Source organism: Chlorocebus sabaeus, chromosome 13 (genome assembly GCF_047675955.1).
Source record: "Chlorocebus sabaeus isolate Y175 chromosome 13, mChlSab1.0.hap1, whole genome shotgun sequence".
NCBI classification, from domain to species: domain Eukaryota; kingdom Metazoa; phylum Chordata; class Mammalia; order Primates; family Cercopithecidae; genus Chlorocebus; species Chlorocebus sabaeus.
The window spans coordinates 99291615-99317424 of record NC_132916.1 but is presented as its reverse complement, the minus strand read 5'-3'; the positions used below and the strand labels follow the sequence as shown (position 1 = coordinate 99317424).

The 25810-nt window shown below is 37.6% G+C and overlaps 1 pseudogene; it reads right to left on the bottom strand.

The window, feature by feature from the left end:
• Nucleotides 1–2303: 2303 nt before the first annotated feature.
• Nucleotides 2304–25810, bottom strand: part of LOC103240214 (probable E3 ubiquitin-protein ligase HECTD2 pseudogene) — a 53018-nt pseudogene continuing 29511 nt past the window's right edge.

Genomic DNA, 25810 nt, shown 5'->3' with positions numbered 1-25810 from the left:
AGACATGAATGGCAGTTTCCTTGTCCTCAAAATCTCAGAATCTATTCAGAGAGACAGCACTAAAGAGAACATTGCAATGCAGAGTGGTAAGTATGCTAAGATAGAGAGAAATAAAAGGTGTTACCAGAATGAAATACTGAGAGAAATACAGGGCATCAGGAAAAAGAATTGATGCCCAGATTGTTTTAAAGTAGTTATTCTCAAATCTTGGTCCCTCAAATCCAGCATCAGCATCACCATCACCTGGGAACTTCCTAGGAATGCATATTTTCAGAGCTAACTCAGATCTACTGACTCAGAAACTCTGAGGGTGGGACATAGCAATCCGTTTTGCAACAAGCTCTCCCACCATTCTGATGCATTTATTTCACTTCACTGGTGGCTTTTGGAATCACCTTCCAAATAAACATTTGCATAGTCTCAGTCAGCTTCTGGAGATACCTAAATTAAAATAGTGCTCTTGAACTACTGAAAGTTTTAATTACCTGGGGCTGTTTTGGATTATTGCACTCTAGTTACATAGCAGGTTTTCCATTGAATTATGTTGAATTATATTCCACTGAATGTAGCATGAAATCTCTGGTTTGGCTTTTTTTTGTTTTTTTTTTTTTTTATCCTTTCCTTTTTAACTTCTAAAAAAACAATTTCAGGCTACTGTTGATTGCGTTAACACTAGTTTTTGTTGTTTCTTACCTTTTTTGCATAACAAAAGATTCTACCTGTTTGTTTCAACTTATCACTACAAATATCCTCATCAGACTGAATAAAGAAAATGGTGTTGGTTTTGATAAAACACCTGTGAAAGCCATTAGGAGAAAGTTATTTATTCCAAATACTTAATTCTAAATGGAAATTACTGAAGCTCATGTACAGGTTTGGTCATGTTGTTACTAGAAGACAAATTTTTACATGGACTGCTATCGTGTAGCCTTCTACTAATCAAGACCCACCCCACACAACATGAACTTAGTTGGAGAAAAAAAGATAATCTTGAAGATTTGGTGTGGCATCAGAACAACACTTGGATGATTACTTAAGGAAAACCACTTATGATCGTTTTATCATTTTAAGTTTACAGTGAAAACCTCCTTGGTTTGACTGGTCATTAAGTAGTTTCCTCTTTATTATATGAGGCTGGCATGTCATAATAAAAAATTCTCAGCAATTCATACATAATACTGTAAATCCTGGCAGTAAAAGTGTTTGACAATCTCATTACCAACATCATTAAAGAATAAATAGAAACACATACTCAAACATAAACTACTAGCAGAGTTCTTAATGATTTCTTATATTCTAACAGTTTTGCTAATCATATTTTCTGAAGTGCGAAATCATGGTGTGATCATCCTATGGAGATATACTCATCCATTTCTCATTTTATACTCAATAATTTTTATTATACACAAGACATGTAGACCAATTTAATTTGCATATCATAGGAACAGTTAGTTGACCTAAATTATGTGAATTTAGGTTGGTCTCTCCCCAAACTACATTCCCTCCTTATCTTCCTATATATAAGTGTTATTATCATTTTCATGTGAATCCAGATTGAAAATTAGGGTTTTATCTTTGACCCTAATTATCTTCCAAATGTCCCATCTCCAAATGCCATCACATTGGGGTAAGATCTTCAACGTATGAATTTAGTGGTAGAGCGGGACATAAACATTCAGTCTATAGCAACACCCTTTTCTTCTCAGTTACCAAGTTTTATCAGTCTTTATGATAATGCATTCATCTGTTCCTTTCCATTCTGATTATAAACATTTGAATTCAGAACCCTTATTACTTTGTATCTGGGCTGCTGCACTAGCTTGTCATTTAAAATGGCATTTGGAGATGGGACATTTGGAAGATAATTAGGGTTAGATAAGATCACGAGGGGCATAATGGGATTTAGTGCCCTTATAAGGAGTCACCAGAGAACTCTCTCCGCACCGCCCCCAGCAGCCATAAAGAAAAGGTCGCGTGAATACACAGTGAAGTAGCAGCTACCTACCAGCTAAGAAAAGAGGCCTCAGAATGAAACCTACATTGCCAGAATCTTGATCTTAGACTTCCCAGCCTGCATAACTCTGAAAAATACATTTCTGTTGTTCAAGCCACACAGTCTATGGTATTTTGTTATGGCAAGCAGAGCTGGCTATGACAGATGGGGTCAAAGATAAAACCCTAATTTTCAATCTGGATTCACATGAAAATGATAATAACACAGGATTAGGGATAAATCTGTGATAAATCCCCCCCCCCCCCAGCCCTATTTTTTTTTTTATATTTAAATATATTTTATTGTAAAATTACTAATACCAAACTTAAAACTGTGAGACTATAAAAGTTCTTAATATCATAGAATGATTTACTTTTTAAACCAGTGAACTAGGAAATGCTGGTCAGCTTCCACTAAGGTAGCTATCTGTCGTAGCAAGTGAGCATAGATGACATAAGTAGATGTATTATTAAACTGAGGATTCTGTAAAAGTATAAAATATGCTCTAAGATCATCTTTTGTTCGTGGACCTTTCCATTCTCGTAACAGGCTGTTAATGATTCCCTTTAGTACTGTCTTCTGAATGTCTTGAGGAGTATTAAGTAAGGTATCATACACAGCATTCACAAATTTAGCATTAATCCCAGAGTCTTCAATGGTGTTAAATGAGGCAGTGGCATCTTTCTTAAATGCAGCATTTAATTCTGGGAAAGAATCAAATGTTGTTAGATAAAAATCATGTACTGCTTTCCAATCTCCTGATGACTTAACTTTTTCTACATCTTCCTGGAAGTCTTTCATAGTTTTGGGCTGGATAGGAAGAATGGGTTCTGGAAGGACTGGGGCCTTCATTTCGGATGATGATGCATCCATAGATACACGCTGTTTCTGTCTAACATCAAGGCAAATTGGTGGTTGGTCTCTCACATTCTTGATGTTAGGGAAAACAAGATGTGCAGGTGAACTTCTGTTTTCAGCGGCTTCTTTCTTCAGGCTAACAGCTGAAATAAAACTGCTGAAAGTGGAAATTTGGCCTTTGGCTCCTCTGTCCAAACCCGCGGTCGCGCCGGCGCCAGCCGATACGATGGGCGGCAGCTTCTCGCACTCCGGCTCCTTCCCTTTCCTGTGATAAATGATCACAGTCATGAAAAATAGTGTGAAGAAAATAAACTAAAAATAGAACTACTATATGATCAAGAAATCCCATTACTAGCTATTTATTGAAAAGAAAAGGAATCAGCATACCAAAGGCTCACCTGTATTTCCATGTTTATTGTGGCACTATTCACAATATCAAAGATATAGATTCAACTTAAATGTCTATCAGCAGAGGAATGGACAGAGTAAATGTGATACACACACACACACACACACACACACACACACACACACACAGAGTAGATTACTATTTGGCCATAAAAAGAATGAAATATCATTTGCAGTAAGATGAATAGAACTGGAGGTAATTATGTTAAGTAAAATAAGGCTGGCACAGAAAGACAAATATATGTTCTTACCCATAAGTGTGAGCTAGAAAAGTTGATCTCACAAAGGTAGAGAATAGAATTGTAGATATCAGAAGCTGGGAAGAATGTGTAGGTTGGGGAGAGACAGAGGTTAGTTTAAGGAAGTATAAAATACAGTGCGATAGAAGAAACAAGTTTTTATTTTTCTTTGACTTTTAAGTTTGGGGGTATGTGTGCAGGATGTGCAGGTTTGTTATATAGGTAAATGTGTGCCATGATGGTTTGCTGCACAGATTATCCCATCACCTAGACATTAAGCCCAGCATCCATTAGCTATTCTGATTGATGCTCTCCCTCCCCTGAATCTACCCTCCAACAGGCCCCAGTGTGTGTTGTTCTCCTTCATGTGTCCATGTGTTCTCATCATTCAGCTCCGACTTCCAAGTGAGAACACGTGGTGTTTGGTTTTCTGTTCCTGCATTAGTTTGCTGAGGATAATCCCTTCCAATTCCATCCATGTTCCTGCAAAGGACATAATCTCATTCCTTTTTATGGCTGCATAATATTCCATAGTGTGTATGTACCACATTTTCTTTATCCAATTTATCATTGGTGGGCATTTAGGTTGATTCCATGTCTCAGTTATTGTGACTAGTACTGTAATGAATATATATAGCCAAGTATCTTTATAAGATAATAATTTATATTCCTTTGGGTATATACTCAGTAATGGGATTGCTGGGTCAAATGGTATTTCTGCCTCTAGGTCTTTGAGGAGTCACCAGACTGTCTTCCACAGTGGTTGAACTAATTTACATTCCCACTAAAGGCGTAAAAGCATTCCTTTTTTAGGAATTCCACCATTGCACCAGCATCTGTTGTTTTTTAAGAATCACGATTCTGACTGGTATGAGATGGAGTGTCATTGTAGTTTTGGTTTGCATTTCTATAATGATAAATGATGTTGAGCTTGTTTATTATAATATGTTGGCCTCATGTATGTTCTTTTAAGAAGTGCCTGCTCATATCCTTTGCCCACTTTTTAAAGGGGTGGTTTATTTTTTCTTGTAAATTTAAGTTCTTTGTAGACTCTTGATATTCGACCTTTGTCAGGTGGATAGATTGCAAAAGTTTCCTCCTATTCTATAGGTTGTCTGTTCACTCTGATGACAGTTTCTTTTGCTGTGCAGAAGCTCATTAGTTTAATTAGATCTCATTTGTCAATTTTTGCTTCTGTTGCAATTGTTTTTGGTGTTTTCGTTATGAAATCTTTGCCTGTGCCTCTGTCTTGAATGGTATTACCTAAATTTTCTTCTAGGGTTTTTACATTTTTGCATTTTACATGTAAGTCTTTAATCCATCTTGAGTTGATTTTTGAATATGGTGTAAGGAAGAGGTCCAGTTTCAATTTTCTGCATATGGCTAGTCAGTTCTCCCAGCACCACTTACTAAACGTTAAACAGGGAATTCTTTTCCCATTGCTTGTTTTTGTTAGGTTTGTTGAAGATCAGATGGCTGTAGGTGTGCAGTCTTATTTCTGAGTTCTCTATTCTGTTCCATTCGTCTATGTGTCTGTTTTTGTTCCAGTACCATGCTGTTTTGGTTACTGTAGCCTTGTTTGAAGTCTGATAGTGTGATGCCTCCAGCTTTGTTCTTTTTGCTTAAAATTGCCTTGGCTATTTGTGCTCTTTTTTCGTTCCATATGAATTTAAAATTTTTTTTTTCTAATTCTGTAAAGAATGTCAAGAATGTCAATGGTAGTTTAATAGGAATAGCTTTGAATTGATAAATTAATTTTGCATATGGCCATTTTCACAATGTTGATTTTTAGAAAGAGCAAGTTCCAATGTTAAAGTGACTACAGTTAACTGCAATGTATTGTATATTTCAAAATATCTAGAAGAGAACTTGAAATAATCCCAATGAATAGAAACGATAAATACTCAAGGTGATGGATACCCCAAACTCCCTGACCTTATAATTCTATAATCTTCACATGTAACAAAATATGACATATATGGGTACCTATATATGGGGCACACATATATATATGGGGTGTGTGTATATATATATATATGTACAAATATTTCTATCAATAACAAATTTCCCTGCTGAATATAATTTGATATGTTTTATTCTGAACTCCATATCATCTCATCAACGCAGACAATAGTAAAAACGTTTTTCTCATGCTAATCTCTTTCAATGGTAATTTGTATTTCTCTAGGTTTTTCTGTTAGATTATGATTTAACAGAAACAATGGCAATGATATGCATGTACATATATTCTAATGACTCTACTAGAAGGTAACCTCCAGTGGTAAATAAGGCTACCAATTTTGCTTTTGATCCATATGAAATAAAAGGGAGACGCAAAATATTTAATGCAAACATATTTTTGTGGCTTGTTGGATCTTCCGAGCAGAGCGTTAGGGTTGATCAGCTCTTTTGTGCATGTTGTAGACTCTGCTGCCTACTGACACTTGTCATCATTTCCTCTGAGAGAAGCTTCTATGATAGTTTTAAGGAAGAAATAGTACCTAAAACATATACTACATATTTGCCTTCATTCAACAAAACCTGACTTGAAAATGAGCCGTAGGCATATTGTGAATTATGTCCTATTACTCAGACACAGAGTGTCATGTCACACCTAGGGTTTGCCAGGGTCATATATCAGATTTTTTGAAATATATTTGAAAAGGTGTTTTGTTGAGAAAGGCACATAATATAACATGAAGTGATGGCAGGCCTAAGCCATGGACACACTGAAATCAATTAGATGTTGGTTTTGGATGAATACCTGTATCAAAAAATATTTATTTCAGGGGAAAAATGAGAGTTCTAGGCACCTAGTACAGACACCAAGCTTTGCAGTGTCTTTATAGCATTAATTTAATTCAACTGTATGAGGTTTAACACACAGTATGTGTAATAATCAAGTCATGATTCTGGTAGTCTGGGACAAAAGAACTACTTACGTCACACAGAGATAAAAGTGATTTGTATGAGAAAAGAAGCAATGGTTTGAATCACTTGCAAAAGCCACTGCTTTTCATTGAGCAAATTCTTGAAGGGTGCATTACTTGACCTTCTGCCAGGTCATGTAAGTTCGCTCTTAGGAGTCATTAAGAGGCATCCTACAGGTTGACATGAGCTCAGCTGTCAGATCATGTCTTAGAATAACCACGCACTTCATCATTTCCAGTATCCAAATTACACCTGGCATTTATGGTTAAATTCCAGGTGCCTCCATGTAAACCCAATATGTTCTCTGCAACTGTGTACTTTACAGTGACTGATCAATTGCAGTTTGCAGAAATGCTTTGGAGCTGTGGTATATATGCTTCCTTAGGGCTTTGGAGTAAAAACTCTGCTTCAGAGAACAAAATTGTGAGAATGTACACTGGTACAATTAGTCATAATGCACAAAACCACAGCAGACGACCGTGGAGAGCTCATTGGACTAAACTGATGTTGGAGGGTAATGAAATTGCCTTTGTAAAAATTATGACAGCAAGAGCTAACACAGCTGACTCCATCTTGCCTGTAACATCACAAGCTAACTGTTCTTGCTCATTCCCAGGTGTAGGCCAAGTTAACTATGGGAGGAATTTATAGTTTAACTTTAAAACAGAGAAGATACAGCCCCTTCCCCAAACTAATCACCTTCTTGCTGAGGACCAAAATCGCCTTTGTAAAGCTAATACATTGGTCAAAAGTTTAGAGTTATGTTTCATGAGTCATGTAGCCAGAGGTCACAAGACTTGTAACCTCAATTGCTCCTATAGATAACAACACTGTTGCAAAACCTAAGGCTGGCATTTAAGATATTTTTCAGACTTTGCATTCTGGCAGACTAGCTGGTTCCACTAGGATCAGTAACTAATACCAAGATACTGACACACTGGTCTTGTGACCCCCACCCAAGAACTGACTCAGCCAAAAGACAATTTCAACACCCTAGGATTTTATCCCTGACCCAACAAATTAGCATTCTCCATTCCCTAGCCCCCTGCCTGCCAAATTATTTTTTTAAAACCCTAGCCTCCAAATTCTTGGACAGGTGAATTTGAAAAATATCTCCTATTCTCTTCACTTGGCTGACCCTGTGATTATTAAACTCTTTCTCTGCTGCAACTCTTGTTTTTCTCAGTGTATTGGTTTTTCCAGGCAGCAGACAAGAAAAACCTAGTGGGGCAATTACAGTGAGGTTGTTAGTTATCTAGGTATGGGACAAGGGCCTATCAATCTACTTAGTAATTCAGAAGACAGAATATTCCATGTGCTCCAGTTTTCTCATTTAATGTAGGATTAGCAAGCTCAGCTTCCTTTTTATACAAACTTGTAAGAATAAAATATGATAGTGGTAGTATCCATTCAAGACAGAATTTTTGGTGCCATCACTAGTCTATGAAGAGTCTTGTTATCTTAATATCTCAATTGTTCTATGAAGTGATTATAAAATTCAAGGGCTTTTATTTAAAAAGCAGTCATTTATTTTCTTTCATATACTCATTCCTTTAGGTTTCCAGTGTGACTGAAATTTTAGAAATATTTAGAACCAACGTTTATGTAGTGTAAAAATTAAAATGAAAAATAGGAAAGAAATTTTCTGCTAGTCCTGATTATTCAAGATTTTAGATGTATATATTTGCAAATAGGACAATAGGGCTACGTAAGGGCACAGAGCAGAAATGTCTAGGAAACATGGATTTAAGATACAAATTTGGGAGTTGTCATAAAGATAACATTTGCATTAGATGAGATAGCCTCTTTCTCTCCTTTCTCTATGTACTTTCCCCAGGAAGTGGGCAGAACCCTGAAAGTCATCAACATTTAGATGTAGAACAAAAAGAGGAAATCACAAAGTTGACTCAGAAAAAGCAGTTAAGGAACAGGGAGGAAGACCAAGAAGTCACAGTGTCAGAGAAGCCTGACGACCAGGGCATTTTAAGGAAGAAGAAGTGGCCATTACTGCTAAATATTATAGTGTCAAATTAAGTTTAGCCTAAATATGCCTCCTTACATATTTTAAGTTTTGCCTAAAGGTCAAGAACATCATCCTTGATAAATAATTATCCCTTCATTTAGTTAATCTTTGAATATTGATTTAATCACACTTTGTCACTCTTTCCCAGAATTTCTCACTTTTGCGTCAGTTCTTCAATGATCTAATCACTAATTAAGGATAATTGCAAATGTACTTTTAAACTATGAATTATCTCATAGCCAAAACCTCTAGATTTTCTTATCAAATGTTATACTTTTACATTGCTGAGATAATATAAATCTAATGAAAATAGTGTGGTATGTTTTTTATAAATAGAGTTGAGAGCTCAACTAATTTTCTCATTTGTTTAGTTCTCTAATGTGTTGCTGGAAGGATTCCTAAAGTAAAGAAAATAAAGATTGAAAAAACTTTTAAACTTATTTCCAGAATATATCTAAGCAAGGGTGACACAAATATCTCTACTAAAATGGATATAGAGGAATTAAATAAAAGAGATAAAGAATAAAAATTCACCAAAGTTTAAAGGTGACATTTTCTGAGATTTTCAAGATTTTTATATCAAAATATTTCACTTCTTATATCAGTGCATTTAAAAAGTAAATATCCCAGGTAATTTTTGTGTGTGTGGATTGTTTCAAATAAGGCATCTTCTAGAATGCATGGGAAGATTTACAACATGGAATAAGTAGATGTTCTTACCATAAATATATTTTGGGAGAGTTAATTACTATTATATAACTGAAATATCAAACTTCCAATAAAAGAAACAGACATTGAGACCTTGAGTAACTTCCACCTTTAAAAGTCTATTTTCCTTACCTACACAAAGACTCTGACATGCTGCCTTTCACTTCAGGCCTCGATACTCTGCATCTGTGAGGAATTCTCCAATGTGTTGACATCAGTTTTCTCCAGAGTGTGCTGGGAACAGCTTTATCAGGGGAGGAGCGAACACATGTTTGGAGCTAGTTATTTCAAACAGCAGTCCTGAAATCCTGATGCTTGGCAGAAAATCCTTTCCCCTCTGTTCAAGGAGAGTTACCATTTCTTACTACTGTCTTCATCAGTCTTCTATGAACTTGCCCTGTGATCCACTCTAATACCACTTCCAGGAGTTTGCAAGGGTTCTTAGTGGCTGCTTTCCAACTCATTAGGCCATCTATTCTGCCAGAATTGCATTAGACTGTCTATTCTGCCAGAATGCTGGGTAAAAGAATTACTTTCTGTACAATTGGTTTATTTATTTTCTTGTTTTCTGCCCCTTCTTAGATATCTTTGCCTTTCTCCTGGTATTTTTAATTTGTATTAAGTTCTGGGGTACAAAAAATGCAAAAATTTGCTTGGCATGGTGACCCGTGCCTGTAGTCCCAGCTACTCAAAAGGCTGAGGTGGGTGGATTGCTTGAGCCCAGGAAGCAGAAGTTCAATCAGTCAAGATCACACCATTGCATTCCAGCCTGGCTGACAGAGTGAGGCCCTGCCTTAAAAAAATAAAAAATAAAAATAAAAAGTTAACTGATACACATGTGAAAACCATACCTAATAACTTATGAATGCTGACATTTCCAGGTGTAAGGTATTGCCAGGTTCTAAGAATTATATGCATTTCTGAGTATGCACTTGATCTTGTTGAAATTAATATTTCATGTATCATATGAGCTGTCTATTGAGAAAATTCTCTGTGGGTCTCATGTTGCTGTGTGTCTTGTGAGCAGAAGCAGATACCTTTTATTCTGTGCTACCTTTTCAAAGATGTTTGCATAGTTAACAGCCTTGGAAGATAGAGATAGTATCTCTCTATGGGGCAGAAGCCAGATTTTTTTGTCCAGGACAATAAAGTTAATGAGTTATTTAGAGAAAAATATTAGGCAAGTTTGCTTTGTAGCAGGCTTTTAAAAGATTAGGTGTTTGTGAGTTCAGAGTTTCTCGGCTGTGATCCGGACTCAGTGTGTCAGTAGCATCCACCGGGATTCCTTCCTCTGTGTTTCCTCCTTGGGACTTAAGAGGCTAAAGGGAACCAGTATCATTGTGAAATTCATGCCTCTAGATGTGCTGTGAGTTAATAAAGGTTATTTGTCTCTGACCCAGGTATCTCATATCTTCTGTCACCATCAATGAAAGTGTAGCAGGCTAACCTGTTAGTTTACAAGCTCTGAAAATCTCAGACTCCTCACAGTTCTTGACATTATCTCTTTTGAACTTAAGTAGCACATAAGATACTTTGAGAAAATTTTATGAACTTTAACTTTTTCAGGGACAGGTTTATGAGAGAATCTGTTTATTCCTTCTGAAATGCGTATTATTCACAAGCCATATGTGGATCTCATGAGTTCAATTATTAGCTTCATAGGAATTGCATCTAAGAAGAAAGAGCTTTTAAATTGCAGTTACAATTATAGATTTGAATAAATAAAACATTAATAATTTATTAATGACTATTAAATTCTAAAACAGTGTATGTTATGCAATATGTAGTTTTTTTTAACTTTTAAGTTTAGGGGTATATGCACAAGATGTGCAAGTTTGTTACATAGGTAAAGGTGCACCATGGGGGTTTGTTCTACAGATCACTTCATCACTCAGGTACTAAGCTTAGTATCCATTGGTTATTTTCCCGATTATTTTCCTCCCAAAAGGTTTTAAATAATTATTTAATTTCTTTTATAATTTCTTTTATTTTCTACTTTTTAAAATTTATAATCTGTATTTACCTTGTCTCTTTTTTTTGAGTTAATCATGCCAGTTGTTTAGTTTATTGTTTTATTTTCAGAAATCCAATTATTGAATTTATTAATTTGTTGTCTTTTTCTGGTTTATAACTCATAGATTTCTGCTTTTCATTATGAATCTCTTCTTTCAACCTTCCTTAAGGTATTTTTTGTTCTTTTTCTAGCTTTCTGAGATGAAATGCCTAATTCACTTATTTTCACTTTTGTTTGATGCTTAGCATTGCAAATATTGCTTTGTTCTAAAAGCTCAACTATGTGACATTTTTTCTTAATATTTTCTAGTTCTGGTTGTAATTTTTTCTTAAACTGAAGAGTTATGAAGATAGACCTTTTGCCTTTATTTTATTTGCATTCCTGGAGTCAGTGCATTGTGATCAGAGAATAGCGTTTATATTGTTTATACTATTTGGAATTTTGGGGAATATTTTTGTGCCTAATGTAAATTCCAAGGCCAAGTTTTGGAATTATTATAGAAGCCCTTTTAAGCAAGTATTGTCTTTGTCTTCAGTGTGAAGTTTTTTATTGCAGGGCACACATGAACTAGGACTTGAATATGAGGACAAAGGGTAAGGAAATATTAAAGATGCCTACTAGGTTTTTGACTTACGCAAAATGGTGAAATGTACAAAATGGCAAGATGACCTTTGAATCTTTGCATTAATGATAGGAATGTTGAATAACTTTAATATCATATGTTTAAAAATTTAAGTCAATAAAAAGTTTTAGTCCTAGCCTGATGCTGAGAACTATTTAAAATATACAATTCCTTGTAGGGGCACAATATGTCAGTAGTCAGCCTCTAATTGTCTTCTGTGGCCATAAATGTCAACCTTTCTCAGTTGATCTTTAGAATTTGGAATCCACCAACATTTTCTGTCATTTGGGCTGTTATAACACTGGGAGCTGGGAGTGCATCCTAGAACAATAATCAGTCTGATTATCATGACTTCTGCTGCCTACAAGAGAGTATATGTAGAGAAAATTGTATGTAATACATTTATGAAGTACTGACAACGCATATGCTCTCAGCACTGTGCTAACTGCTTTATTGACCTTATCTCTCAAAAGAGCCTTATGATTTAGGCATTATTATTATTATGACTTTAAAGACAGAACTGAGGCATGGAGAGATTAGTTACTTTGGTCAGTGTCACACAGCTGGAACAAGGCAAGGGTTTGGATCCAGTTGTTGAGACCCCGGAGTTTGTACTAAACCACTACACAGAATTGTCATGCGATATGTTTCCAATAAACAAGCACACCAATGTCCTTGGCCCAAGATCCACCTGGGTCTTCCAGTAAACTGACTCTTGGAGCTGGAGAAATCTGGATTTGAACTCCAACTTTACTATCTATTACATGTGTGTCCTTGGGTAAGCTAGACCTGCAGTGTCATTTTGAAGATATGAGATACATAAAAGCTGGGAATTCAGTTCTTTGAATTTAGATCTTTTGAATAAACACTCTGGGGAGTGGGACTTCAATCTTGATAATGTAACTTAATAATAGAATCAAATTCCCTAACCTAATTAGCAGTTTTGGACCTTTAAGTCCAAGAATAGGATCAGTTTAATGTTTCAGTCATAATACAGGAACAGTAGTGTCCTTGTTAAGTGGTAGCACATTGTATGGAAGTTCTGTGTGGTGATGTGGTATTGACTTTGTGGTCCCAACTTTGTGGTCCCAAATCAGTGCTTTGTTGTTTCAGCTGTGTTACCTTGATCACAGTAGCTAACCTTTCCATGCATCAGTTCTCTCTCTCTTTAAAATTGTAATAACAACAGTGCCTGACTCATATGGTTGTGGTGAAAGATGAACAGTCAATAAAGCATGAGGCAGGTAGTGTAGTGCCGAGAGCATATGCATTGCCCTTACTCCATAAATATATTACATATAATTGTCTCTGCAACCAATCCTTTTGAGACTTAAAAATAGCCTAAGTTAGTTTTAAGGGGTAATGATACAGGGTGGTCTGGAGATGATTTTTTTCTCTCTCTTCAGATTTTGATGATTAATATTTAAAGTAAAGAATATTGAAATATGGCCGGGCGCGGTGGCTCAAGCCTGTAATCCCAGCACTTTGGGAGGCCAAGACGGGCGGATCACAAGGTCAGGAGATCGAGACCATCCTGGCGAACACGGTGAAACCCCGTCTCTACTAAAAATACAAAAAAAAACTAGCGGGGCGCGGTGGCGGCGCCTGTAGTCCCAGCTACTCGGGAGGCTGAGGCAGGAGAATGGCGTAAACCCGGGAGGCGGAGCTTGCAGTGAGCTGAGATCCGGCCACTGCACTCCAGCCTGGGCGACAGAGCCAGACTCCGTCTCAAAAAAAAAAAAAAAAAAAAAAAGAATATTGAAATATAGAAATAAAACACCTGATTAAAACATCACATTGGTCTTTCTTTAATAAGGTTTTACAGTGATAATTATGATTGTCCTGGGATTAAAAAAGTGTTTGTTCTATGAAGTCTAAGTGTTAATAAGGAATGGCTATAAATAGGTTAGAAAAATTAAGAGAATGAAGAAAAAATTGACAAGTCAGTTGTAGCTATTCATGACAATAACTGGCCCCTGCAGGGTATTGTTTCTAACTATCGTTGGGTAGTGCTGGCTTATGTTTCAGCTAACTTCAGGGAACTTCTGGCTTGAATTAAAATGTATAAGAATCAGCATTGGAGCTTTCCCTTAAAAGGGGTCTTTGGGTCCCAACTGTTATAAACTCTAGATACCTCAGGCTATTTAAATGGTACATCACAGGGAACAGTTCCTCATTCCAAAGATTACAAAAACTCACTTCTTTCTTTAAATAGAAGTAGCAGATTTATGTAAAGCCATTTATGAAAGCTTCTTGGACCGATGAACACCAGGCTCCCCTATGTCAATACCATAAAAACAGCCCTGTGAATGCTGGGGGATAAAATTCTCCCTTCACGGTAGGCCTCCTCAGTAAGACCTAAATCCTGGTGTTCTATTCTTTCTTATGTGCTAAATCATAGAAACAAAAATAAAGATGGGGTGATATAAGATATCCCATTATGTTACTCCAAATAAGATATCTGTTTATTTAAAATGGAATTCCCAAGCTCTAAGGAGACATCTGGGAATATAGCACCGTTTTTTTGGGAAGGGGACAATTTTTGGTGTCTGTACCATAGCTGAATTCATTCTTTTGTAACTTAGTGTTGACAGAGAACAGAGCAGAAGTTAACATGTGTAAGGGCATACTTCCTACTTTCATATCCTAGCTTTTTTATAAAAGTAAATTACAAATATAAAACTTTTTGTAATTGAACTTTATTCCCATAGAATCTAACAATAAACTCTTGAGCTGCAAAGTTCTTTGAGGTAGGGTGAACCTACTGATGTCCTGCAAGAGGTCTACATTAAACTGATATAGCAGAGTCTTAATTTCCAAGGAAGTGTTCTTCCTTTATTCTGGTAAGCAGCGAGAGCGAGAGCGAGAGAGAGCGAGAGAGTGAGAGAGAGTGAGAGAGAGAGACAAACCACGTAAGTCTTGACTGTAGAGACTTGAAGTATAATTTCACTAGCTTTGAGTAGTTTAGATTTCTTTGGGAAAATGATGAAAGTTAAGATGAGTGTTTAGTTCAATCTTTGTATTAATGTATCTGTCTGTGTTTTAAGATGAGTGTTTAGTTCAATCTCTGTATTAATGTATCTGTCTGTGCTTTCTGGTTTTCTTATACCTTTAGTCCTTTTCTCCAATCATAATCCTCAGCAGAACTTAAAGGACATACTATGGGAGAGTTCTAGGATTAGTGCTGGATGGTAGAACAAAATAGAAGGTTTGGCCCCTCAAGAAACTGGAGAAACAGTCTTGTTGAGGAAGAAGTCCCCATAGAAGTGAAAATCATTTGGTAACTGCTCACAACAAGAAACTCTCAGCATTTGTAGGAAGAAGTCATGGATCAGTAGGACTGTTGGAGAAGATCACGCTGTGCTGGTCAGACCACACACATGTGGGTAGGTACATCCTCAGGCTACAAACTCAACTGAGCAGTAAATATAATTTTTCTGCAACCAAATGTAATTTCAATTTTGAGCTCTAATCTTTCTGATTAGTGGATGTTTGATCTCAATCAATTTGGGTTTTGTTTTCTTCCTCCATAAATTGGTGCTTATAGAATGTGAAAGGTGGTGGTAGGTGTGAGAGGAGCACCTGTTCCTAGATGTCCACACCTGAATGGTTGTGGGGACAGGAGTGGTGATGGGATGATGAGCAGAGTGAAGCTGCTCCATCAGAAATTACCACGAATGCAAAGCATACCAGTTAGTCAGTGTTATCTTATTTACACTTTAAAATATTTTAAATCATTTAATTATGAAGAGCTTTCCTATAAAAAACCAGATTCTGACTAGTAATATCATTTGATTTTTCATCAGAAAGCAGAGCCTTTGATTGAGTCTTGAGGGAAAGGAGGGTATTTAAACAATAATGGAAGAGCATAAAATACATTTAAGCAATGCAAAGGAGGAGGAGGATACAGGAGGTATTTGATACACAATAAGCAGTCGAGTTTAAATATAGGTAAGTTCAGGCAAAAGTGGATAAGATGTAAGATTATAAAGATAAGTAGGGGTCAGACTGGGAATTGGGGACTCTGTCCTGTGAACTATGGAAAATCATTGATGAATTTTAATTGATAAGTTAATGAATATTTTGGTAAATGTATTATGAACATGGTTTATAGAATAGGTCAGATGAAAGAGAAAAAAGGTAGAAAAATGAGTTAAAATTGCATTAGATAATTCTGTCTCAAATTACAGCTTTTGTGAGCACCTAGGAGAGAAATTTTAATATCTAAAGTAATAACAGTGTTAGAGGTTTTTAAGTGTGTTGCTGCTTTTTGTGGGGCCTGTGTTCATTAGACAGCTGGTCAGTATTTGCCATCGACTTTTGCATACATTATTTGGTTCTGGTTTTTTAAACTTTACATTTTATTTTGTTGAGTTCAGAAGTCTTGTGTTTAGTGACTGTGTAGTACAAAGAGCACAGTAGATGGCAAGCTTTGGTGAAACTCTGCTGTTGCCATCAAGGTCAGCTTTCAAACAGCATCATCTACAGTGTGGGGTGAAGGTCCACTGAGTATCAATGGTCTTGAACCCCAGTCTGACTTGGACTATTACCTGCTGTTGGTGTGAAATTGACTATTATAGAGTTGCCACTTAGGTAACTCAGAAACAGCATGTTCCTTAGATTTTGCTGCTACTTGCTGTGCATGTATGTCTAGTACTGACTTAGCTTCAAACAGACTTAAAAAAAAAATCTGAACTGCATAAAGTGTTATTTAACAATGGCACTATTTTTTTAAGCCAACATTTATTCTCATCAGTTGCTTGGTGCACCTGATCTCTGTTAGAAAAAAATTAAAGATGTTCTATTAATAATCTAATGGTCAATATCAATTATGCAACACTGAAATTAATTACAATAGCTATGATTTACTATGCAATGTATTAAGTGCTGGGTACTGGTGCTATAGATTTGATCTGGATATTTTAAAAACTCTAAAGCAATACTACAAGAAACATGTTTTTATTCCTATTTTGCAAATGAGAAAACTAAGGTCCAGAGAGATTGGGAAATTTATTCAATATAACACAATTAGTAGATAACAGGGTTATTTTACTTTATCATTTTATACCCTAGTAGTTCACAGATATGAAAGCATTCACAAACACAATTTAGTAACGGTAATAGCATACAGAGATTCAACTGGGAGAAGTACATCATTCATTGCACTTATCAAATTATGTCAGTTCAATCCTCAGTCATGTAGAAACTTTTGTGAAAACTTGGCTGGTATTATTTCTTTGTTTTCTTATATCAAGCAGTTGTTTTTGCAAACAAATGGGAGGGGATGTGGGTTTTGTGTGGGAGTATAAATTGGTATAAACTTCCTGGACTTTTTTTTTTTGTCACATGCATTAGAAATCTAAAAACAGTTATATCCTTTCACAGAGCTGTTACAATCTTATGAATTTATACTTAGGAAATAGAGACATATATGAGGACGTTTATTATCTTTTTCTTTTATTCCTTCCCCTCTTTCCTTCCTCCCTTTCCTTTTCCTTTCCTGCCTCTCTGTCTCCCAGGTGGGAGTGCAGTGGCTCACTCATGGCTCACGACATTCTCAACACCCCGAAGCTCAGGTGATCCTCCCACCTCAGCCTCATAGGTAGCTGGGACAACAGGTGTGTGCCAAAATACCTCACTAATTTTATATTTTTTGTAGAGATAGGTTTTCTCCGTGTTGCTCAGGCTTGTCTTGAACTCCTGGGTTCAAGTAATCTGCCCGTTTTGCCTTTCCAAAGTGCTGGGATTACAGACACGAGCGACTGTGCCTGGCCTATGGTCTTTTTCTTTATGATAGTGAAAAACTGGAAATAAATATTTAATAATTAGGAATGGTTAATTATGTTTTCTATGCAAAAAATTAGATGTAGCCATTAAAGCAAGTATAATATTAATAGTAATGATTGTATTTAGTGAATATTTACTATGTACCACTTAATGTGTTTATAATACAATTTTAAATTTAGTCCTCATAACAACCTAATGCCTGGGAGATATTGCACAACACCTAAAAGCCACATATCTAGAAAATGATTGAAACTGGACTCTCAGACACAGGTATGACTATAAGGTTCAACCAAATCAGATGTTATATGTAATTATATACAGAAATGCACATTATTTGTTGTTAAAGGATAGAAAGTATCATATATAGTGTTATTACAGTAAAAATTTTTACGTATATAGAGAAAAAAGCTAGAAAGACATTACTACAGGAAGAATAGTCACTTCTGGGTGGTGGGACTACAGAAAATTTTCCAACTTTTATGCAATGAACATATGTTGATTTTATAATTTAAAAAAGGTAGGTTTCTTTCTCCCCCAAATCTCCCTGTTCCAAAATGTTAATTGTAGCATTATCTATAGTATAATGTAGAACTTGCATAATCTCTAACAATAGAATTGTTTAATAACATATTGTTCAATTCAATGTAGTAATATAAAATGTTTAAGTACTAGCAACAAATTATGAAAATATTTATTAAATAATGTTCTGTAAAATAAGGGAGAATAGAAAATATTTACACTAAGATTACTGTGATTTACACTATAATTAGGATGAAAATTCTGTATACACACAGTAAATGTCTAGAATGTATAGAGTAATAAATGTGATTGTGGTGTTGGCAGGGTGAAGGAATGATACAAACATTTTCGTCTGTGTTTTAAGTATGAATAATAATGTAAAAATAAAGAATATCTAATTTGATTTTAAAAAACTGGATAGATAAAAGTAAAAGGCATCTAAATGAAATACCTGGTCTATTTTGGTACTGTGTAAAAGAAGTTTACTTCTCAAAGGGCAGTGCAATTAGACAGGTATGGTGTGACTTCAAAGTATCAATTCTCTTTAACATTTTTCGGCATCATCAAAAGTGATATAGCTACAAAGGCAGAGCAGCCTATGCTTTCTTTTTTTTTTCCCTCCTCTACACTTACCAAAATTATTCCTAAAATTGCTGCCATCTCAAATTAGAAAGCAACCTGAATAAAATTTCCCCAGACAGGTTGTCTTGGCTGCTTTGACAAATGCCATGTACTCTATCCCTGAGGTCATGGCAAATGACAGGATGGGAAAAGTGAATAGAAAATGCTTTCCTGGCACTCTCTCATCTCTGGTTTGCTGACTAAGAGGAGCAGTGTAGAAAGCCAGCAGCTTCTAACTGTGTGCTTCCAGAGAGGACGTCCATAAAGGCGAATATGTCTCTTCTGCCTGAAAGCGGATGTGCGACCACCGCGTGTATCTTGCCTCTGGGGTATTGGGATAAAAGATGGCTGCTTGCTCGTTTTTGGTTTTCTTTCAATGGCCAGGTACAGAGGAAGCCAAATGTCAGACTGCTTGTTTCTGAACCATGTGGCTTACCTGTTTCCTTCCCCTCCCTGCAGCCTGTTTCCTATGCGAAAGTTGTCACAGGTAGATAAAAATGCATTATTCCAGTTATTCAGGTGGGTGCCAGAGACAGTGAGCTTAGCTACTGTACTTCAATGTCAGCCAGTACTGTTAGATTTAAAGATTTCACTTTTTTAAAAAAATTTTAGCATTCTATCAATTTTTCATGAATTGTGATCGTATTGTAGAAGGTTGGTCTTCTTATGCTGCATGATAGGTCAGGGATTGATTTTCATGATTCATGGGATCTCCTAAAGAAACAAATAAATATAATGCAAGAGCTCGACATTGCTTATTGGGACATGTAAATTCCAAGTTCAAAACATTTGTAGGGCCAGGAGTTACTCAAGTGATCTTGATTTTCAGCACTCTCAATTTAGAATGTTTGAACTGGAAATATGATTTTCACAAAAATTTGCAAATCACTGATATTGAAAACATCTTCAGGAATTCTGATCTAAAGAACAGTTAAAGGGCATGATGTATGGGGAAACAGGTAAAGTTTGTGAATCCATGTATGATACTCCTTGGTATCCCCAACAGCAATTTTTAATATCATCAGTGCAAGGTCAACTAGAAATGCTTATATCTGAGGTTTTGGATTGACATAGAATGTTAAACATATAAAAATTTGAGAAGGATTATAATTTTAGGAAATATGAATGAATTCTATCCCTGAAAAATAACCTTTTAAAATACCATAGAAGTGGTAGTGTTTAATGGACTGCATAGTTCTTAACCATTTAAAAAGGAGGGTTGGCTGCATTTATGCAAAAATTCAAACCAATTCAAAATGAGCTTTTGTGGTATGCCTTATACCTATTTCCCTGCTATTCTACCAACAGTAGCCTGCTTTTCCAACCTGTTGCCTTTTGTAGAATCATACCCTTCCATTCTCAGTCATATATTTTTGGGATAGGATTTACCCCTTTTTTTTTTTTTTTTTTTTTTTTTGGGCCGGATCTCAGCTCACTGCAAGCTCCGCCTCCCGGGTTTAGGCCATTCTCCTGCCTCAGCCTCCCGAGTAGCTGGGACTACAGGCGCCCGCCACCTTGCTTGGCTAGTTTTTTGTATTTTTAGTAGAGACGGGGTTTCACCGTGTTAGCCAGGATGGTCTCGATCTCCTGACCTCGTGTTCCACCCGTCTCGGCCTCCCAAAGTGCTGGGATTACAGGCTTGAGCCACCGCGCCTGGCCGGATTTACCCATTTTTATCTTCAGGTTTGAATTCTGATCGTCTTTAATCAAGCAGCGCATCCCATCTTTCCAGTTATATAGGTTTGAAATGAATGCATAAACCAATCAAAGGCACTAAGACGGGACGAGCTAAAGTTTCTGGAAAGGAGAAGCTTCCCCTTCCTTCTGTAACAGTTACTGAAAGATGCATGAGTCTCTCAGGGTCATAAGTATGACATCCATTTGGCTACCTCATTACAGGTACTCTGTGTGTGTGTGTGTGTGTGTGTGTGTGTGTGTGTATGTGTTGCTGGGAAGGGTCTTTGGGCATTCTGTAGCCCCTTTAGATGAAGCAGATACCACAGAAGGCAATGCAGAGAAATAGAAGTTGAGTCTTGAGCAACATTTTTTAAACTGTATGATCAGCCACTGCATGAACTAAGAACTACTTCTGATTACAGATTATTTTAACAAGCTCTTTTGATTTGTGTTTTTGATTTCTTACAACATAAATAGTCCTAACTGATACAGAATCTCAAGATTTTTGTAATGGAAAATTCAGCTATATGTTCAAAGAGATGAAAATTCATTTTCTTAACCAGGTGCAATCTATTTGTTATAGAATGGCACACTGTTATTATTTATCTTAAGTCACTACATTCTGGAAAGCAGTGTTGCAAGGAGTGAGTCCAGGGTCTCAGTCCCAGGTGTCCCTGTGTTGTGGGAATGGCTGTGAAATCTTGGCTCACATTTCCTGACATTTTATCATGATTTGAAAGAAGGAGTGGGCCAGTTTAATTCAGATCAACAAAAATTTATTGAATGCCTGAGAAGGTGAACTTTTTGCATTCACTTTGGCCAGAATTTAAACCCACTTCCCATGAACGTATGGAAAAAAAGATAGATATTTGCTTTCTAAGTCTCCCTTGCAAGTAGGGCATATGCACTGTTAATGGGCACACCTGCTGCAGAACTTTGGGTCAAAAGCTAATGATGTGAACAAGCAGAATTTGTATGGAATCCACTCTAGTTGTGGGTGGTGATGGTGGCAACCATAACTAAATCTATTATCTAGAGACAAAAGTGGCAGTTTTTATGGTAATGCCCTTTGTCAGTTTTGTCAAACGTATAAGATGTTGCATATATTGTCCAGACCAATGGCAGTAGAGCATTTTCTTGATCATTTATTTGGATATTTGGCTGATTGGTTGGCCCTTGTGACCCAATAACTTATGAAGTATCTAGGCAAAACAGAATTCTATATAGATTATTTTGTGCTAAGCTCCAATCAGAAAATAATCGTAGTAATCTCTAGAAATTTAAAGTAAAATTATACTCTTTAGCAAACAATTCGCTTTCTTTTGAGAAAGAGCTCTTGCCTTGCTACTAGACCCTGCGAGAGACAAGCAAAACATTATAGTTTATTGGGTGATCACGAAACAAAAGCTGTCCATTGATTGATATATCAAGCTATAAATTTGGAGCATACCAAAGTAAAACTCGCTTCTCAGATGGTAAGGGAAATATGGGCTTCGGTCTGAGCAGGTCTTGTAGTCACAAATAAGATAATTCTAATACAGTTGACTCACAGTGCCTTCTCCTGTTAACCCACAGCTTTGGCTGCACGGTCAGGTTGGCTGAGATGGATCAGCCTAAGGTGTACTGGTCAGGCATTGCAGTCTCCTCAGGCATGGTCTTCAGGACAGCAGAGGAAACCAGTCATCCCAGCGTGTCCGAAATAGGTGGGTTCTTGGTCTCACTGACTTAAAGAATGAAGCCGCGGACCCTCGCGGTGAGTGTTACAGTTCTTAAAGATGGGGTGTCCACAGTTTGTTCCTTCAGACGTTCAGATGTGTCTGGAGCTTCTTCCTTCTGGGGGGTTTGTGGTCTTACTGTCAGGAGGGAAGCTGAAGACCTTCCTGGTGAGTGTTACAGCTATTAAAGGCAGCATGTCTGGAGTTGCTCATTCTTCCCCATGGCTTCGTGGTCTCTCTGGCTTCAGGACTGAAACTGCACACCTTCCTGGTGAGTGTTACAGCTCATAAACGCAGCTGCCGGCCCAGGGCAGTGAGGGGCTTAGCACCAGGGCCAGGAGCTGAGGAGGTTGCGCCCGGCCCCCCAGCAGTGCCCGCCCGCGGGCGCCACACTCAAATTCTGGCCAGGCCTTAGCTGCCTGGCCGTAGGGCAGGGATCCGGACCTGTAGCCCGCCGTGTCTGAGCTCCCCCCGCTGCGATGGGATGGGATGGCACGGCCTGAGCCCCCCGCCCGATGGGCACTGCCCCCTGCTCTGTGGCGCCAGGTCCCATCAACAGCCCAAAGGCTGAGAAGTGCAGCTCCGCCTACAGCCCGGGTTCAGGATCCACTGGGTGAAGCCATCTGGGCTCCTGAACGGGATGGGGACTTGGAGAACTTTTATATCTAGCTGGAGGATTGTATGTGCACCAATCAGCACTCTCTATCTAGCTAACCTAGTGGGGACTTGGAGAACTTTTCCCTGGGGCACTCTGTGTAGCTCAAGGATTGTAAATGCACCAATCAGCAGCACTCTGTGTCTAGCTCAGGGTTTGTAAATGCACCAATCAGCAGCACTCTGTGTTTAGCTCAGGGTTTGTGAATACACCAAATCAGCACTCTGTGTCTAGCTAACCTAGTGGAGGCTTGGAGGACTAGCGCTCTGTGACTCTGTGTCTAGCTCAAGGATTGTAAATGCACCAATCAGCACTCTGTGTCTAGCTCAAGGTTTGTAAATACACCAATTGGAACTCTGTATCTAGTTAACTCTGTATCTAGCTAACTAGCACTCTGTGACTGTCTAGCTCAAGGATTGTAAACACACCAATCAGCACTCTGTCAAAATGGACCTATCAGCGCTCTGTAAAATGGACCAATCAGCTCTCTGTAAAATGGACCAATCAGCTCTCTGTAAAATGGACCAATCAGCTCTCTGTAAAAAAGACCAATCAGCAGGATGGGGGTGGGGTCAGATAAGGGAATAAAAGCAGGCTGCCACTTCAGGCGTTAGGTGTTTGCAAGAAATCTCGGTGCTGCTCACTGTTTGACTGGCTGCTCACCGACTGACTGGTCTGTGTGCCGGGCCGCGGAGCCCGCACCCGCCAGAACTCCAGCTGGCCTGCGAGCGCAGCCTCGGTTGCCGCCCGCGCCTCTCCCTCCACACCTCCCCGCAAGCAGACGGAGGCGGCTCCTGTCTCTGCCAGCCCAGAGAGGAGTTCCCACCGTGTGGTGGCGGGGGCTGAAGGGCTCCTCCAGTGCCGCCAGAGTGGACTTCCAGGCCGAGGAGGTGCTGAGACTGAGGACTGCTAGCGCATTGTTACCTCTCACTAGCAGGTAGAAATTCAAACTTTGTATTTCCTGGAAGGAGAGATACTTAGAGACATGGATCTGTCTCAGTTGGTAGAGTGTGACAGGTTGATTAAATGATGAGGAACTTGAATTGAGGACGCTTTGGGAAGAGTGTTATTAGATGGACATTTCAGCATGGGCCCAGAGGATGAGAACTATTGCATCCCATGTGAATGCTAACCAAAAGGTTCTCCCTATAATTAATTTACTTGAATAGAAAATTTCACTAAAAATAATATATATGGAAAGTAAGTATCGGAAACTATGTCATATCTAATTAGCAAAAAAAAAAAAGAAAAAAAAAAAGCAAAACAAATCTCCAGTAAGTTCCCACAGAACACCTAATAGAATGGCTGAAATTAAGAAAATACTGTTGAAATGTCAACTATCACATGTTGGTAAGAATGTGGAGCAACTAGGACAACCTAACCTTGTTAGGGGAAGTACAGGCTGTAAATTTCCACTTTGCAAAAATGGTTTGGCAGTATCTACTAAACCTTAAACATATGCACTCTTTGATGCAGTAATTTCATTCCTAGTTACATACCCAAAATAATTGTGTACGTATGTGCATCAAAAGACTATTGTAGAAGTCAAATAAAAATTTGTAAAAGCCAAAGTCTGCAGCCAAATTATCCGCTAGTTAGACTACATAAATAGTTTCCTCTTTAGACAACTGAATATTAAACAGCAATGAAAATGAAGGCTTATTGCTGCATTTAACATGAGTAGATCTCACAGACATAATGCTGAATGCATGAGGCCGGATAAAACACATTGCATGAATTCAATCATGTAAAGTTCAAACACAGGCAGAAATAAGAAGGATGCGGGATAGAAGAGGGGATAGTGACTGGAGGAGGACTCCTGGGGGAGTTGATAATGCTTTATTTCTGTATCTGGTTGGCATTACATGATTGTATTTATTTTGAGGACAGATCAAACTGTTCAGTTTGGCGCACTTTTCTGTCTGATGTTATAGTTCAGTGTAATGTTTATTTAAATAAAATATATAACAGATATGATCATAGAATATATGATAGCATTTTAAATTAAAAAGCATTAATGATAACAATGAGTTGAAAGATATCAGATATATAACATTTTTGAGTTCACAATGATAATACAGTAGTTGCCTCATCCATGAGAGACTCAGTGAGGACTGAAACCATGGAGAGTACCAAACCCTGTATCTACAGAGTTTTTTCTACAAATACATACATATGATAAGGTTTAATGTATAAATTATGCACAGTAAGAGATTAAAAACAATAGAAGGAAACAATTATAACAGTATGTCAGCGTCACTACTCTTGTGTTCTGGGGCCACTATTAAGTAACATATGGGTGACTTGAACATAAGCACCATGATACCATGACAGTTGATATGATAACAGAGGCAACTACTTAGTGACTGATGGGCAGGTTTTGTGTACAATGTGGATATAATGGATAAAAGGATGATTAACAGCCTGAGTGGAATGAAAAGGGATGGTGTGAGATTTCAACATGCTACTCAGAATGGTCCGTGATTTAAAATTTCATGTATTGTTTGACCTCAGGTAACGTAAATCTCAGAAAGTTAAATCATTGATAAGGAGGAACTACTGTAATAACAAATTACATTGGTCTTCTTTGGTCATTGCTAGGGCATCAATATACTTTGCATGAATTCTGTTTCGGATTGAATCCAACAGACTTTTTTCTCACTTGCAATTATAATATGCCTACTATATGCCAGGGATCAGGTTAGATTCAGGAGGTTCATGATGAATAGGTATATCGACCTCTTAAAGTTAACCTTCTGACCTGGGCAGTCTGCATGACATCTAGCTCTGAGGACCTAGGTTGCTTGAAGGCTGCTCTTTTTGGCTGGCTGCTTCCCCTCTTTTATCTGCTCATCTAAGGTTGCTGGACAGTTACCCTTTTATAATCTAATTAAAGCCAGAGAAGTTTGTAATTTTTTGCATATGTTACATGTCTTGTCATGTTTAAATACTGAACTATAGATACCCAAATTTAGGTATTTCTGAAGCCACTAGTCACTAGCAGAGAGGGAGGATTCCACGGCCTAAATGTTGGTCGGTA